Source organism: Peromyscus californicus, unplaced genomic scaffold, assembly GCF_007827085.1.
Source record: "Peromyscus californicus insignis strain IS unplaced genomic scaffold, ASM782708v3 Scaffold_10__1_contigs__length_136768540, whole genome shotgun sequence".
Classification (NCBI taxonomy): domain Eukaryota; kingdom Metazoa; phylum Chordata; class Mammalia; order Rodentia; family Cricetidae; genus Peromyscus; species Peromyscus californicus.
Genome location: NW_026294391.1, coordinates 121,992,176 through 122,009,903, shown reverse-complemented (window position 1 = coordinate 122,009,903; position 17,728 = coordinate 121,992,176). Strand labels below are relative to the sequence as shown.

At 37.6% G+C, this 17,728-nt stretch overlaps 1 pseudogene; it reads right to left on the bottom strand.

Moving 5' to 3' along the window:
- The window catches only part of LOC128117763 (BTB/POZ domain-containing adapter for CUL3-mediated RhoA degradation protein 2-like), a 40,359-nt pseudogene that overhangs the window by 7,081 nt on the left and 15,550 nt on the right, over nucleotides 1-17,728 (bottom strand).

Below are 17,728 nucleotides of genomic sequence, written 5' to 3'. Positions count from 1 at the left end.
CCATAATGTATACACACCAAGTAGACACACCTCTGTATTTAGCAAAGTGATTAAATGTCTTTTTTAAATAATAATTTTTACTTGGAGAATTTCACATATTTGTACATTGTATTGATCATGCATACAGGCAGTTCTAACTGGACAAAGTTAATTATAAAACCAAAACAGCAAAACAACAAAAGAAAAAGTGAAAACTATAAAAATTAAAGTCCTTAATTGTGGCATTTACTCTCAGGTCAATGGCCCTGTTTATGAGCATCAATATTGTTTTATTTTGCCTTCACATTCTGTTATGTATGAGGTGAACAACCATTAATATTTTTCCTTAAACTTTGGGAGACATTTATTTTTGAAAATATTAATTGAAATTGACTAAATACTTAAATCTACATTTTTCTGTCTAAAGTAGAAAGTTTATTCTAGTTCCTCAAATCATGGACACGACTTGATTCAAAGGAGAGCAAGAAGTCTAAATTTTTTCCCTCTTGACTGGGGATAATTAAGGCATAAAATCTATCACAGAGTGTGAGCCGAGACACAGCTGCAATTGATCCAGTAGATTAAAAATATCTAGCTGGATTGAGAAAATAAAATTAAAGCTTCAAATTAAGTTTTGGACGTAAATCAATCTTTTGATTACTGGATTCAAGTTAAAGAGCACAAGGTGAAGCTTTATGATCTCTTCAGCTTGATTGGTGGTTTCTAGTCAGGCATGCTGACTGCCACATAGTGTCATACTTCCTCTTATTAAAATATCAAATTCTCTTTGCTGAAAATTTTCTTAACCACCAGAGAAGGTGTCTACTGAACACACCTGACTGACTCTTGGGTTTTTATCAATTAAATGAACATTTGGCACAATGAATCACATATTTTTGTAAACATTAGAAACATGGTTTCCTTTTATATTCCCTTATATTTTATTCACATTGCAGAAACATCAGTGTTCTTGATAACGACAGCTCTAGTTAGTATGAAGACTTGGACAATAACAAGGTGTGTTGGAAAAGAAATCTGCGAGAACTGAGTAGAAACCACAGTCAGATGTGAGGCTGCCAAAGCTGAGTACTTACCTCAGAGTCATGTTTGCAAAACATACAACTGAGGGTGATGGCCAAACACTGCAGAGCCTGTTGGTTTATGTTTGCTTTTTTGTTTACCTTTTATTGAAAATAGCTTTGGCTTTCTTTCCTCATATAATATATCCTGATGATCGTTTCCCCTCCCTCAAGTCCTCCCAGTTCTTCCTCACCTGTCCTTCCACCATGATCTACCCCTTTTTGCTTCTCAATAGAAAACAAACAGGCCTCTAAGGAATAATAATATAATATAATAAATGAAACAAAAACTAACACATTGGAAATGGACAGAACATACAGAAGGAAAAGAGCCCAAGAGAAGGTGCAAGACACAGAGACCCAGGACTCATTTGCATACTCAGGCATACCATAGAAACACTAAACTGGAAGCCATAATGTATACACAAAGGACCTGCAGATTAAAAAGAAGGAAAAATATATAAATAAAATAAAAAATAATAATATAAAATGAAAAAGCCCCTGATATGATATTATGAGACAAAGAAACTCCAAAGATGCCATTGAGCTCGATTTCTGTTGGCCATCTCCTGCTAGGCATGTATGTTTGTTTCTAGATCTGAATCTTCATCAGACTGATGTTTATTTAAACAAGAAACAGCAAAGATATGCAGATCCAGTTCCTTTGTTTCAGAAGAAAGATCAAGAGAACATAATTCACTTTTCAAAATGTCAAAAGCCACTTCTGAATCTCTAATAATTTTCCATATAATTAAGTCTAAATATCATTCACAGTTATTCAGAGGCCAGCAAATAACACCTATAGCTCATGTAACTATGCTTTTTGAGCCCATGGTGTTAGGATTCTGCCCTTACTCCAGCTGTGTGACTGCACATGCACAGTTCAGGAGTTAAGAAAAAGGTCTTGCTTCTTACATCACCAGTGTGCACTGGGACTACGTACGTGCCTTAAAAGCCAGACGCAGAGCCCACCCTCTCTCTCTGCTCTCTGCTCTGCTCTGCTCTGCTCCCCCCAACACACACCATCTTCCACTCTCTCCAGGCCTGGCTCTCCTCTCTCGCCTCCCCCTCTTTCCCTCCTAATAAAGCTCTGAAAACTAATGGTGGGTTCTGTCGTGACCCTGCCCTTTCCACTCGATAACCAGCACCACGTGCTGCAACCAGTGCTGTTTATCATCCTTTCACATGGTCTATTTAAAGTTTTTACTATCATAACCTGTAATCTATTTTTACATAGTAGAAACTTTATTGTGATATAATTCATAAGCCATAAAGTTCACTATTTTAGATTGTGTCACCAGTACAGTCTTGTGCAGCAACTAACATTGTTGTCCATGTCTTTCATCTCCTGGGGACTGCTAATCTACTTTTTAACTCAATGACTTTCCTATTTTCCTATTCTAAATAACAAAGGCAATTAAGTTGTATAGAATGTGATATTTTTGGACTTAGTTTTTTTAATAAGAAATTTTTTTGTTCATTTTACATACCAATCAAAGATCCCCCTCTTCCCTCCTCCTGCCCCTCCAGCTTCCACCTCCCAACCCCCATTCCCTCCTACAAGAAGGTAAAGCCTCCCATGGGGAGTCAGCAGAGCCTGTTACATTCAGTTGAGGCAGGTTCAAGCCCCTCCCCCTGCCTCAAGGCTGTACAAAGTGTCCCATCATAGGTAGTGGGCTCCAAAAAGCCTGCTCATGCACCAGGGGTAGATTCTGATCCTACTGGCAGGGAGTCCCTTAAGATGATGAAGCTACACAACTGCCTCATTATGCAGAGGGTGTAGTCCAGTCCCATGCAAGCACCACAGGTGTTGACTTAAATTTCATGAGTTCCCACTAGTTTTGTTTGTTTGTCTCTATAGGTTTCCCCATCATGATCTTGATGCCCCTTGCTCATAGAATCCATCTTCTCTCTCTTTGACTGGATTCCTGGAGCTTGACCTGGTGTTTGGCTGTGGATCTCTGCATCTGCTTCTACCAGTTACTGGATGAAGGCTCTATGATGGCAGTTAGGGTATTCACAGATCTGATTACTGGGGTAAGCCATTTCAGGCACCCTCTCCACTATTTCTAGTAGTCTAAGCTGGGGTCATCCTTGTGGATTCCTTGGAACTTCCCTAGCACCCAGTTTCTCTTATCCCCATGATATCTCCCTCTATCATGGTATATTTTTCATTGTTCTCCCATTCCATCCCTGTTCCAGCTCATTCATTCTGTTCCCTTATATTCTCATCCCCCATCCCCTACCCTCTATTTCCCACCCCTCATCCCCAATTTATTCATGGAGATCTCATCTATTTCCCCTTCACATGTTGATCCATGTGTCCCTCTTTGGATCCTCCTTGTTAGCTAGCTTCTCTGGAGCTGTGTGTTGTAGTCTGGTTATCCTTTGCTTTACATATAGTATGCACTTATGAGTGAGTACATGCCATGTTTGTTCTTCTCTGTAGTCAGAAAGTTTCTCTAGTCTCGCCAGGTCCCAGTCACTCAGTCCCAAGTAAACAAAAAGAGGCTTTTATTATTTACAAACTTTATGGCCTAATGGCTCAGGCTCCTTGCTAGCTAGCTTTTAACTCATTTCTATTAATCTTTGTTTTGCCACATGTTCTGTGGCTTTACCTGTGTCCCATTACATGTTGCTCCTCGGGGAACTGGCTCTCATCTCCTCAGACTCCGCCTTTTTTTTCCTGTCTCTCTCCTTTCCCACCTGCCCCTAAGCTGCCTTGACATAGGCCAAGCAGCTTATTTATTAACCAATGGAAAGAACATATATTCACAGCATACAGAAAGATATCCCATAGCACTTGTGAGTCTAGATTACCTCACTCAGGATGATATTTTCTAGCTCCATCCATTTGCCTGCAAACTTCATGATGTCATTGTTTTTTACTGCTGAGTAGTACTCCATTGTGTATATGTGCCACATTTTCTTAATCCGTTCTTCAGTTGACAGGCATCTAGGTTGTTTCCAGGAACTGGCTATTACAAATAATGCTGCTATGAACATAGTTGAGCATGTATCCTTGTGGTATGATTGAGCATTCCTTGGGTATATGCCCAAGAGTGGTATAGTTGGGTCTTGAGGAATTTTCTGAGAAACTGCCGTACTAACTTCCAAAGTTTGCACTCCCACCAACAGTGCTCTGCATCCTCTCCAACATAAGCTGTTTATCAATGAACAAACTACTCTTAAGGATAGGCTGCATACCCAGCAGTAGATGGCCAAACAAAATGAACTCAATGGCATCTTTGGAGGTTCCTTGTCACATAATATAGTGTGAGGAATTCCCACCTATTTAATTATCTTATGTTTTATTTTTATTTTATTTACTTTCATATATTTAAAACATTTTTCTATTTTTAACCTACAGGTCCTTTGCTTATATTTCCAATGTGGTTGTATAAATTTGTACTCCCACCAACAGTGGAGGGTTGTTCCCCTTGCTCCACATCCTCTCCAAAAGTTGTCTCCAGTGTTTTTTATCTTAGTCATTCTGATAGGTGTAAGTTGATATCTCAGAGTCATTTTGATTTGCATTTCCCTGATGACTAAGGATGTTGAGCAGTTCCTTAAATGTCTTCTGGCCATTTGAGATTCTTCTGTTGAGAATTCTCTGTTAAGCTCTGTAGCCAATTTTTTTAAAATTGGATTGTTCAATATTTTGTTGTCTAGTTTCTTGAATTCTTTATGTATTTTGGAGATCAGCTGTCTGTCAGATATGGAGTTGGTGAAGATCTTTTGACATTCTATAGACTGCCCTTTTCTTTTATTTACTGTGTGCTTTGCCTTACAGAAGCTTCTCAATTTCAGGAGGTCCTATTTATTGCTGCTCTCAGTGTCTGTGCTACCAGTGTTATATTTAAGAAGTAGTCTTCTGTGCCAATGTGTTTAAGACTACTTCCTACTTTCTCTTCTATCAGATTTAGTGTAACTGGTTTTATATTGAGGTTTGGACTTGAGTTTTGTGCATGGTGATAGATATGGATCTATTTGCAATCTTCTATATGTTGACATCTAGTTATGCCAGCACCATTTGTTGAAGATGCTTTCTTTTATCCATTGTACAGTTTTGGGTTGTCAAAAATCAGGTGTTCATAGGTATGTGGGTTAATGTCACAGTCTTCAATTTGATTCCATTTGTCCACATGTCAGTTTTTATGCCAATATTAGCTATTTTTATGAGTATAGCTCTACAGTATAGCTTGAGGTCAAGGATGGTGATGCCTCCAGAGGTTGTTTTACTGTACAGGATTGTTTTGGCTATCCTTGGTTTTTTGTTTTTCTTTATGAAGTTGAGTATTGTTCTTTCCAGGTATGTGAAGAATTGTGTTGGGATTTGATGGGGATTGCATTGAATCTGTAGATTGCTCTTGGTAAAATTGCCATTTTTACTATGTTAATCTTTCCATCAATGAGCATGGGAGATCTTCCATTTTCTGGTATCTTCTTCAATTTCTTTCTTCAGGGACTTAAAGTTCTTGTCCTACAGGTCTTTCACTTGCTTAGTTAGAGTTACCCCAAGGTGTTTTATAATATTTTTGGCTATTGTAAATGGTGATGTTTCTCTGATTTCTTTCTCAGTCCATTTATCATTTGTATATGGGAGGGCTACTGATTTTTTTGAGTTAACCTTGTATCCTGCCACATTACTGAAGGTGTTTATCAGCTGTAGGAGTTCCTTGGTAGAATTTTTTGGGGTCACTTCTATATACTGTCATAGCATTTGCAAATAGTGAAATTTGACTTCTTCCTTTCCAATTTGTATCCCCTTGATCTCCTTTTGTTGTCTTATTGCTCTAGTTAGAACCTCAAGTACTATATTGAGTAAATATGGGGAGAATGGACAGCCTTTGTCTTGTTGATGATTTTAGCGGAATTTCTTTGATTTTCTCTCCATTTAATTTGATATTGGCTGTCGGCTTGCTGTAAATTGTCTTTATTATGTTTAGGTATGTTCCTTGTATTCCTGATCCATCCAAGATCTTTATCATGAATGGGTGTTGTATTTTGTCAAAGGCTTTTGCAGCATCTAATGAGATGATCATGTGGTTTTCTTCTTTCAGTTTGTTTATATGGTGTATTCCATTGACAGATTTTTGTATGTTGTACCATCATTGCATCTCTGGGATGAAGCCTACTTGGTCATAGTGGATAATTTTTTTATGTGTTCTTGGATTCTGTTTGTCCATATTTTGAGTATTTTTGCATCAATGTTCATAAGGGAGATTGGTCTGTAATTCTTTTTCTTTTTTGCATCTTTGTGTGGTTTGTGTATCAGGGTAACTGTAGCCTCATAAAAGGAGTTTGGTAATGTTCATTCTGTTTCTATGGTGTGGAGCAATCTGAAGAGTATTGGTATTAGCTATTCTCTGAAAATCTGGTAGAATTCTGCATTGAAATCATCTGGTCCTGGGCTTTTTTTGGTTGGGAGACATTTAATGACTGTTTCTATTTTTTTGTGGGTTATTGGTCTATTTAATTTTTTTATCTAGTCTTGAATTAACTTTGGTATGTGGTACCTATCCAGAAAATTGTCTATTTTGGACTTAGTTTCGTATTTCTTTTAGTTCCTTGAATAGTCTTATGATTTTCCAAAAAGCATATCCAGCAGTAGAGGATGGATGGTTAGATAGACAGACAGATGATAAGGAAGAACTGAGTTTTACAGTTATGAAACCCAATTCATCCTATAATAAGTAATCTGTAGGCTGGAGGTGCAATGATGCAGGTAGGAGACTAAATCCATGCCTAATGACCTTAGAGAAGAAGAAGCCAATAATGAGACTCTTCATTTATGGTGAACACTTGAGAACATTGAGGAAAATCACTGTAAGTTCAGGAATCCAACAAGAAGAAAATATGTGGTTTTGATATCTAAATGCAGGAGAAAAAGCATGTCCTATTTGCAGAGAGCATGACCTTTTATCTTTTCATTCTATCCAGATTTTCAGCTAATTATTTGGAACCTTTTAACTTTAATGGTGAATCTTCCCCATTCAGCCCATTACCATCACAGAGATACGTGAAAAGAATGATTTACTATTTGTCTATGTATATCATAATCAAGCTAAGACTGAAAATCATCACTGATGATTTGAAGTTTTAATATGTCTAACATATGAACAGGACAATGTGCCACATGCCTTTAATACTAGCACCCGGAAGGCAGAGGCAGGTGGATCTCTGTGAGTTCAAGACCAGCCTGGTCTAGCAAGATGACTTTTAGGGACAGCCAGGGCTACATAGTGAGACCATGTCTTGAAAAAAAATCAGAAAGAAAAGAAAAATAAAACAAACAAACAAAAATAGTCTAACATGGGCATCCTTTTATTCCATCAATAGTACTTGATTTGGGGCTTGGGTACAGGTAAAACTTTTTGGCCCACTTTTGCCTTCTCATGCTTATTATAACTATATATCTATTAATTATAATGTAAAAATTTCAGAATTGAGTCAGTTTATATTATTCTGTCAAGTCTTTTTTTTTCAATTTTGATGTAAGCACATTTGATTTATTCAGTAATTTTTTTGAACTACTTCTCTATGTCTTTTGCTTCATAGATGGCCAAAGCAGCTTCTTCTTAGCTCAGTGTTCTGATATGATTGAACAGAATTGTCCTTAAATGTCTTGGACCAGAAATACACTTAGGATTATTTACATGTTGTGGCAAATGTTCAACATTTATCCAGACACTTGACAACTGACTTCTTAGCCTCCACTACCTGAGCATTGAAAACTTAAATCAGATATAAAACCAACCTGGGGAATCCAGATATATCTCAGAATTCACTCACCCAATATATCTTCCTGGTTTTCTCGATGTCTGGGAATATACTGCATGTTTGTGTAGAGAACTGTGGACATTTCAATCTCCAATTGTTGATTTGTGTTTTCTTTTTCTAGCTTGTTGCTTTTTCACAACTGAAATAGCTACAATTATTGCAATTTTAGACAATTTGTCTTGTTTGTTTTCACAAAGCATCACAGGAATATTGCTTTTTGCACAACTGAAGGTCTGATTTAAGTCAAATAAAGAGGAGCTAAAAACTGATTTTTATCAGGGATCTGGCAGTTCTTTCAAAATACGACAGTTTTCTGTGGATGTGATTTTAGGAGGAGCATTGAACTAATTCCTTCATTTTCAATGAATGCTAATCTTCTTTCCATAACTCTCCTAGTTCTAAGGCTGCTGATTTTTAAAGCTACAAATGGAAAAGAGGATGATAAAAGGACAAGCTAAATTTCCATGAAGCACACTGCTTGTATAGCAGTAATTCAATTGTTTCTTGTAAGTAGTTAGACTTCAGACTACAAGGGAATATGATTAATTTTTAAACCAAAAGTTATCTTTCACTTAATTCACCATCATTCTCATTCTCTGTGTATAGAAGTCAATTATCAGAGATCCTTATTTCATCAGATATGCTCAACTCATATTCACTCTAAATTGTGTTTTCTCATCCTAATTTTAGTATTTTAAAAACTTTTAAATTCTTATCAAGCCTGTGTGCTAAATATTTAACTTTCTTAAGCCTTGTGGCGGCTTAGCAAAAATTTATGGAATCACAAAAGAATATTAAAGTTATGCATTTAGAAAATAAGTGAAATTTTATATTACATGTCTATATTTAATATAATCTTTAATAGAAAGATGCATGCTGAAATACAACTAAGTAAGTCTCCAGTTTTCTCTGACATTGTATGGCCTTCCACCACTTGATCACCTCCTCTGAAGGACTATATGGACTTGCCAAGTCCTTATTAAGAAATAAATTTAGTAGAACTAGTTTTATGTCATTTCTGGAATATGGTTATGGAATGACTAAATGTAGCATTAATCTTAAAGAGTCTTATTAATAAGATAAAAACCCGGAGCCAGGTATTGGGGTGAATGCTGGAAGATCAGAGAAGCAGAACAAGCCACAGCTTCCTCACCTCCCCAGTTCCTCAGCTGATTCTGTTTACTCAGACTGGAAGCCTCTAAGTCCTCATCCAGAATGGGTCTCAGCTGAACTGCTGCTCAAAAGCCTAAAAGCTTAACCAGCCAAATGCTTCTAGTTCCTGGTCCTCACGCCTTATATACCTTTCTGCTTTCTGCCATCACTCCCTGGGATTAAAGGCTCACTTTCTGGGATTAAAGGTGTGTGTCACCATGCCTGGCTATTTCCAATGTGGCCTGGAACACACAGAGATCCAGGTAGATCTCTGCCTCTGGAATGCTAGGATTAAAGGCGTGTGCTACCACTGCCTATCCTCTATGTTTAATATTGTGGCTGTTCTGTTCTCTGACCCCAGATAAGTTTATTAGCATGCAAATATTTCGGGGAACACAATACCACCACAACACTTCTGAAACTTAAAATGTTTCTCATTTTTCATGTACCATTTTTTGAACCTGCATGCAGCTACCACAGCATAAGGCAGTCATTTGTAGAAGCCCACATGTAAGGGAATAAATCCTGACCAAAATGTCAAATGAGTGAATTTCAAGGCAAATGTTCCTTTTCCCATCAAAATTTGCAATAAGCCTGACTTCCATATATAGTCCTTAATCACAATCTAATGACAAACATTGAGCCAAAGGCACTTGAGTAATCTGCCAGACTCCTAGCTCTTACAAACAAGGACAAAATAGTGTATTGCTTCAAATAAGTAAATTTTAAGTTCATTTATTACACAGGAATAGATAACACTCTGAACAATTTACTTTTGTAAGGGATCAAGAATTGCAAACACAAAGAGCATTTATTCTGCAGAAATAGCCAGCATGCAGGGGTTGATCATCCATACAAAATGGTGATGATGACCTAGGCCAAAGGCATGCAGGCCTTTTTAACAAGGAACTTGGGGAATTCTAAGCATGGTGAGTTAGTCTATTCTAATTGATCAGTCAAGGAGCATTTACATGGGGCACATGTGGAATAGATGGGGCTAGTTACAGTTCCACATACTGTGGGCTTTTTAGTCATGTATGGTTAGTAACAGTCCTATCCTGCAACTTCAGGCCCTCCTAACCTTATAAGGCCAGGTTTGCAACTGTTTAGCTGATTGGCTAAACTTGGCTGGGGTGCTTCCTGAATCCAGGCTTAGGTCATTTTCTTCAATGGAATTGCTCTGTGTCTAAGATAGAGCCACATTCCGAACCCGTCACTTTCTGATTATCTTTGACAGCACTAAATACAATGTAAGCAATAGTATTTTTCAAATATCCTTATGATAACAGAAAGAGAGAAAAAGAAGTCACAATTTCTTTGTTTTCTACTCACAATGCTGTTTTAATAACCTCAGCAGAACTTTCATGTTATAGAAAGAAATACAATGTAAAGCTGTATGTTGAGTGCCTGGTGAGTGAAAAGCATTTCATGCTATGAACTTGGGTTGGAACATTGTTGCCAGCAAATATTTTATTTAAAAGCTATGATAGATGGAATAGCATTCCTCAAAATGTGTATGTTGAATACTCAATATACAATATTGGTAATTGGAGATGGAAACTATATAAAGGTCTAATTAGATTTAGAGGCAGTCATGGACAGAAGGCCCTTGTGATTAAATCAATGCTTTTATTTCCTGAAAGATGAAGAGACACTAGTGTTTTCTCCACCATGTACGATCATGGTAAGAAGGTCACCACTTTTTCCAATCATGGTCTCAATATTTCTCGCTCATACAGTCCCTCCTCTCTCTTGTCGATTGGACTCCCAGAGCTCCACCTGGGGCTCGGCCATGGATCTCTGCATCCATCAGACACTGGAGTTCTATCATGACAGCCAGGGTGTTCGGCCATCTGATCACCTGAGTAGGTCAGTTTGGGCTTTCTCTCGACCATTGCCAGTAGTCTACAGTGGAGGTATCTTTGTGGATTTCTGGGGACCTCTCTAGCACTCTGTTTCTTCCTATTCCCCTGGGGTCTTCATTCATCATGGTATCTCCCTCCCCATTCTCCTTTATGGAGCCTGGGGCCTATGCTGGGACACTTTGCTCAGCCTTAGTGTAGGGAAGAAGGGGACTGGACCTGGGCTGAGTCTACCAGCCTGGCCTAACTCCCCAGGGGAGACTTTGCCTTCGAGGAGGTGGGAATGGGGGGTGCATTAGGGGAGAGGGCTCAGGGGTGGGAGGAGGGAGGACCGGGGAATCTGGGGCTGATAAGTGAAATTAAGTTAATTATAAAATAAAAATATTTAAATAAATAGATAGTTAAATAAATAAATAAAAAGGTCACCACTTGTCAGATAGGGAGAAGTCTCACTCAGAGCCTAATCCACTATCATATGCATCTTGGGCTTCCCAACACACACAATGGTGAGAAAAATAATTCAGCTGTTTCAGCCACCCAGTCATTTGTATTTTGTTAAAGCAGTTAAAACTGATTAGGGCAGGAATCTTCAGTAAGTGGGAGCAGTATTGTATATTTAAGCTCATTTTATTTTGTTTCAGGTATTAAGCACCAAACTCATGGCCAATCCTCTATCACTGAGCTATTTCCTTAGCCCAAAGCAAGTTTGAAACATACATCTGTTCCATCTATATATGAAAATAAAGGTAAAGTGCCTACCTGAATACTTACTGGAATGGGGATATGAAAGTCAAGGAGCACTGAGTAAAAATAAAATAACTCCCACAATGATAAACCAAGCTCCATTCTGTACAACTATCCATCTATGATAGAAATTTTGTCTCAAAGAATGAAATTTTGTCTTCTAAACCACATTCAGTTAAAAGTAGAACCTGTTCATTGCCTAGTGTAGAAATATAGTCTTGATTCTATCAGGTCAGCTACTCTGCTTTATACATTGGAAGACAGATACAAGGATCTCCTTAATTTTGCCTATAAAACTGTTTTGAATAAAAATCTCTTCAAATTGATCTTATCTACAATATTAATCAAGTATCAATAATATTTTAAAACCTGTTAATAATATGACATAGTATTTTTCCTGGACTTTTGTTTTGTTTTGTTATGTTTTGTTTTCAGAAGCAAGGATGACTTAAAAGCCTAGAAATCATTGCTCTACATTCATAAATAGATGTATTATTATATTGCCTAAAATAAGAAATTAAATTGTTTTCTTTAATTTATTGTCTAATAGTATTGAACTGATAATTAAAGAAAATATCATCTGAAAGAAAACATTGTATTTTCGAAAGAATATATTTTCATAGCATCACTGCTTGGCTAATCATGATTGCCTTTTTCATTTATTTAAAAATAACAGAAAAATACAGTGTAATGACTGTTTAAAAAACAAAATGCCATTTTATTCCCATAATTAATCATCATAATATTCACGAGAAGAAAACGATTATGGCAGACGAATGTTCTAATCACTTCTTAAGAAGGATTCGGTAGGGTTTTTCAAGATTTTCTTTATCAACTATTGCTTTGGAACTAATGACAAGGAGAGATCCATCTTCCTTTGTTAATTTCCTTTTACTCTCATTGCTTTTGTCTTCTTTCACATTGTTTCCTCAATCTGTTTGTTTTTCTCTATGTGATTAAATTTCCAGATGTTATCATAGAGGTTCTATAAGATTAAAAAAATAATAATAAAATAAATTAAAGGGGAACTCTAAGGCTATACACAAAAAAATAAATGAGGGTGTATTTCATAAATTCTAAGTATATGTGCTTCATTCATTTCAATATTCTTTCATTGGCATATGCTGTAATTAATGTTTATATTTAATGTGAAATTGTTTCATTTTTTCTCCAATGTTTATAGCTACATTGGTTTTTCACCTTAATAGTCATGATGATTTACAAATGAAGAAATAAATGTTACTACTTATGCTGATATCCAGAGAGGTAACTCAAAGTTTGGAAAAATGCTAAAGGCCCCTAGGATTATAATTTTCAATATACAGTGAAGAATTACAGTTAGATGCCCTTTAAGAGAATGTGCTGTCCTAGCAAGTATTATTAGAATACCTGAACAATTTATATCTTGATACCATATTCCAGTCTGTACAGAGGGCATAAATCAAATGGAAATGGATCTCAGAGGTGCAAAGACCTAATTTCATTTTATAGATCAGTTTTCCCTTTTCATCGGCATCAAAAAAAAGGAAGTATGTGCTCTGTGCTAGGGACAAAGAAGTCGTATGATATTTTTATTGGCTGGAAACTTCTTATCTCTATCCAAGGTATCCTCAAGCTCTAACAGTTTCAACTAGTTCATCAGTACTACCATAGCAACTTCCACTGGGAAGCCTGAACACATATGATATCACTATCAGTTCTCAGCTTTTCTAGGGAACAAGAGAACAGCCTCTTATGACCATTTATTACACAAAATTGATTTGTGAATAGTACTCAATTTCTTGCCCCAGATTCTAGAGCCAGCCCTGTTACAGGACATTGACAAATTTATGCTCTCTGGATGACAAAAAGACTTCTGATAACAGCAAAGACTGAGAAAACAGTTTTTCTGTGCATCTGTGTGTAGCCAGTCTCCCAAGCCAGGTTGACCAGAGTATTATTAGCATGCTTTCTGGCAGAATTTGGTGAAAGCTGAATGATACTTCTTAACTCAGATTTCTAAGCAGCTATAAGTATTAAACTTCTTTTAGATTCTCAGTTAAAACATATCTTTGTACCTATGACCAAACCATATAAATTATTAGAAATCATATCAGCATATTCAAATTCAACTGTAATTACTGTTAGCGATGTCTGCTGCCATGACTGACTGATTTGCCAAATGTTACCTAATTGACATCAACATATGTAATAATAATACACATAACATGTATAAAAGTGTGGAATTTTCCAATGGAAGTAAATACTCTCAAATAGCCTGATTGTCATCCTTTCTAATAGAGGGTAAATAGAAATGGTTTGCATTGCTTAAATTGCCAATTCCAATATCTATGTCAGTGGTTCTTGATCCTGGCTACATATTTTAATATTCTGGAATACAATAAAATACCTGAGCAGCCTAAGCCAATTAAGATGTGTATACTTTAATGAACACGAATTTTTTTCATCGATGTGAAAGTGGGCAGTGCAGGGACAACATTTTAACATATTTATTATGAAGATAGTAATGCAGACAAGCAAAGCCAACAAAAATGCACCCCTAACCTTAGATCTAAAGCGAAAAGAACACACAAACAGGCAAGTATACTACCACTTGTGTGCCATACCTAAGTCCTCTATGTGAGGGAAAATCTGAAAGCAGATGGATTAACTATCATGGGGAAATGGACATCTTAGGGAAAATGTGAATAATGTGCAGAATCTTGGAAAATGAGTTTTGCATGACAAGGAGGAGATGGAAATTCGAGCACACAAAAGAGCAAATTAAATAAAAAAAAGAATCAACAGCCTGGCAAGATGACAGGTGATGCTTTACAATGGCTATGTGAGCTGCAGTGTAGATTCTGTGTAGGAAAAGAGGTAAGCAGGCATCTGGAGAGGAAGTCTGACTAAGAAAAATCTTGTTTGCCAAGCTAAGTAAAATGCACTTAACCTTGTAAGCAATACAGTCGCAAGAAAGAGGAAATAGAGAGTGTACACTGCAGTGTATAAACTGATCAGTTCCATTAATACAATCCATTCAGTGGAACATGATAGGAGAGAAAGCTGCAGCCCACATACTTCTCAGGTAAAATGATTGTTTCCTGCTTCTAGCAAGAGCAAAAACTTTCTCTCCTTAGTCAAGGAAAATGTGACTATCAATGTTGAAGTCAGTAACTTTTGTACTTGTACTTTCATTACATCAGTGACAAATAATAATTGGGAGAACTAGGTTTCTTGTTTACAAAACTAGTGATTGGCTTCCAGGGCTTCAGTGGGTATATTTTCAATCTTTCTGAAAGGTTTGTCAGCACCACCAAACTTGATATAAATAGTTTCTTTCCTTCCCTGAACTCTTTTTCCTCCAGAGATTAACAAGAAGTTTGTTAATCTGTGTGTGAAGAGTGCCTTATTTCATTTTATGTTGCTGTGATAAAAGATTGCAACAGAAACAACTTAGAGGAGAAAGTGTAATCAGCTCACATCATTCCAGTTTGTATCCCATCACGGAAGGGAAGACAGAACAGCAGGAGCTTTGACACTGCTAGTCAAATGTCATCCATAATCTGGAACAGAGAGCAATGAATGCATGCACGATTCCCAGCGTTCTGCTTGCTTACTCTAGATAGTTCAGGATCACCTACCTTAGACAAAGGTGCCACCCAAAATGGGTGGGTCTTCTCATCCTAACTAACACAATCAAGATTATCTTCCACAGACATGCCCACGGGCCAAACTAATTTAAACAATCCTTCAGTGAGGCTCCAATCTCAGGTGATTGATTATATCAAGTTAATATTTAAAATAACTGTGGCAACTCTACCTCTTGTCGATTTGACACCACACAAACATATCATCTCAGTCATATCCTTTTACCCCCTGTCCTCAGTCTGAAGTTTATCTCATAATGTAAAAAACTGTCCATCCTTAAAAGTCCTTATGGTCTTTAAAAATTCTAAAACTTTAAAAGTCTAAAGTCATACCACTATGAGCTCCTGTAATATGAAAAGCTAATTGCATGTGTCTGACATATAATACCACAAAATAAACATTATCATTTTAAAATGCTAAAGTTGAGGCATAACAAGAAGTATCAACTCAAAATCCAGCATGACATACATCAAATCCTGCAGCTCCATATTCATCATCTTCCAAAAGGTTTAAGAAGCTCATTTCCCCAGGCCTGCCACATATGGTACATACAACTTCTTTCTTAAGGCAGTTCCACTCCACAACTGCTGCTGCCTTCAGCATGTGTTCCACAGCCCCGGCATTTCCAATAACCTGGGGAGGAATGGAGTCTCTATTGAAAATGAGGGAGAAATTTCAAAGCTTCATATAATGGATTCTCAGGGCCACTCCACTAAGATTCAGCCCTGCCACACATTGCTTGACCTTAACCACACTCCATGACTCCCTAAATCTTACATCTCTCATGCCTGAAAACTTGACCCCACCCTTATAGGCAGGTATCTGCTGCTCAGGTGCAGGCCATACCAGTCAGAACTGATAAGAAACCCACCTGCCCAAAGACTCAAGCTGCTGACACCCCTTCCCACCCTCCTTCCATCCCTGCTGCTGTGACAAACCTCACCCCACAACATGGGTGGATATCCACTGCCAAGCCAGACAGAAAAAGAGACCCCCTGCTGGACCACAAGTCACACCAGCAGCCAGAAACACAGACCACAAAGACCAGAAGACCAGAGAGGGAAGAAGAAATACCCATCTAACAAAGACAAGCTCAGAAGTCGACACCTAGACCTATGTTCATCCCAAACCCAGAGGCTTAGACACCAAGTGTAAGAACACAATCAACAGCCAGGGCAATACGACACCACTAAATCCCAGCTATCCTACTACAGCAACCCTGGAATATTCCTATACAGCTGAAACACAAGAAAATGACCTTAAAACCAACTTTATGAAGGTGATAGAGTTCCTTAAAGAGGAAGTAAAGAAATCCAGCAAAACACAAACAATGGGAGGAAATGAGTAAAACCTTTAAAGAAATCAGGAAAACACAAACAATTGGAGGAAATTAATAAATCCCTTAAAGCAAGCCAAAAATGCCAAGAAAGTCAAGAAAAAACAAACAGGTCAAGGAAATAAATAAAATTTTTCAAGACCTGAAAATGGAAATAAAAGCAATAAAGAAAACACAAACTGAGGGAATCCTGGTGATGGAAAATCACCAACAGAATACAAGAGATGGAGGAAAGATCTCAGGTGTAGAAGATATGATATAAGAAATTGATACATCACATCAGTCAAAGAATCAGAGAGGCTTGATCCAGCAATTTATGAGAGCAGATGCAAAGACCCATAGCTAAACATTAGGCAGAGCCAGGAGAATCCTCCAGAAGACAGTGAGGAAGGATTATAGGAGCCAGAGGGGTCAAGACACAACAGGAAAACGGCCCACAGTATCAACTAAGCTGGGTTCTTAGAGGCTCATAGAGACTGAAGCAATAATCAGGGAGCCTGCATGGGACTGACTTAGGCCTTCTGCATATATGTTACATTTGTGTAACTTGGTCTTCTTGTGGAACTCCTAACAGTGGGAGCAGCAATTGTCTCTGACTCATTTGCCTATTTGGGGGATCTTTTCCCTCCTACTGGGTTGCCATGTCCAGTCATGATATGAGGGGATGTACCTAGTCTTACTGTAACTTGATATGGCATGTTTGGTTAATACCCTGGGAAGCCTGCCCTTTTCTAAAGGGAAAGGAAGAAGAGTGGATCTGGGTGAGAGGGACTAGGAGGAGAGGAGGAGAGGAGGGAGGAGAAACTGTAGTTGAGATGTTGTATGTGAGAGAAAAATAAAGAAAAGGAAACAAACAAACAAAAACAAGTACTAGAATTTACTTCCAGCTGGAAATGTAGCCTGACACTTTTGAAAGACGTTGTATCAGCTTCTGTGTGCTGAAACCGGGAAATGATTGCTCTTGAATACCAGGAAACCCCTTCAGATTACGCTTTTTTTCCTTTAACTGAGCTTGAGTCTGTATAAAATGAGGTTTCTGATGGATTGACTTTTGTCCTGAGGACATTCTCCCTATTGTCCCATTGCAGCACAGGATGCTTCACTTCAGTTGTGCTTATTTGATTAACAATCATAAGCCAGAATGCTCTCTTGTTCTGATAAAC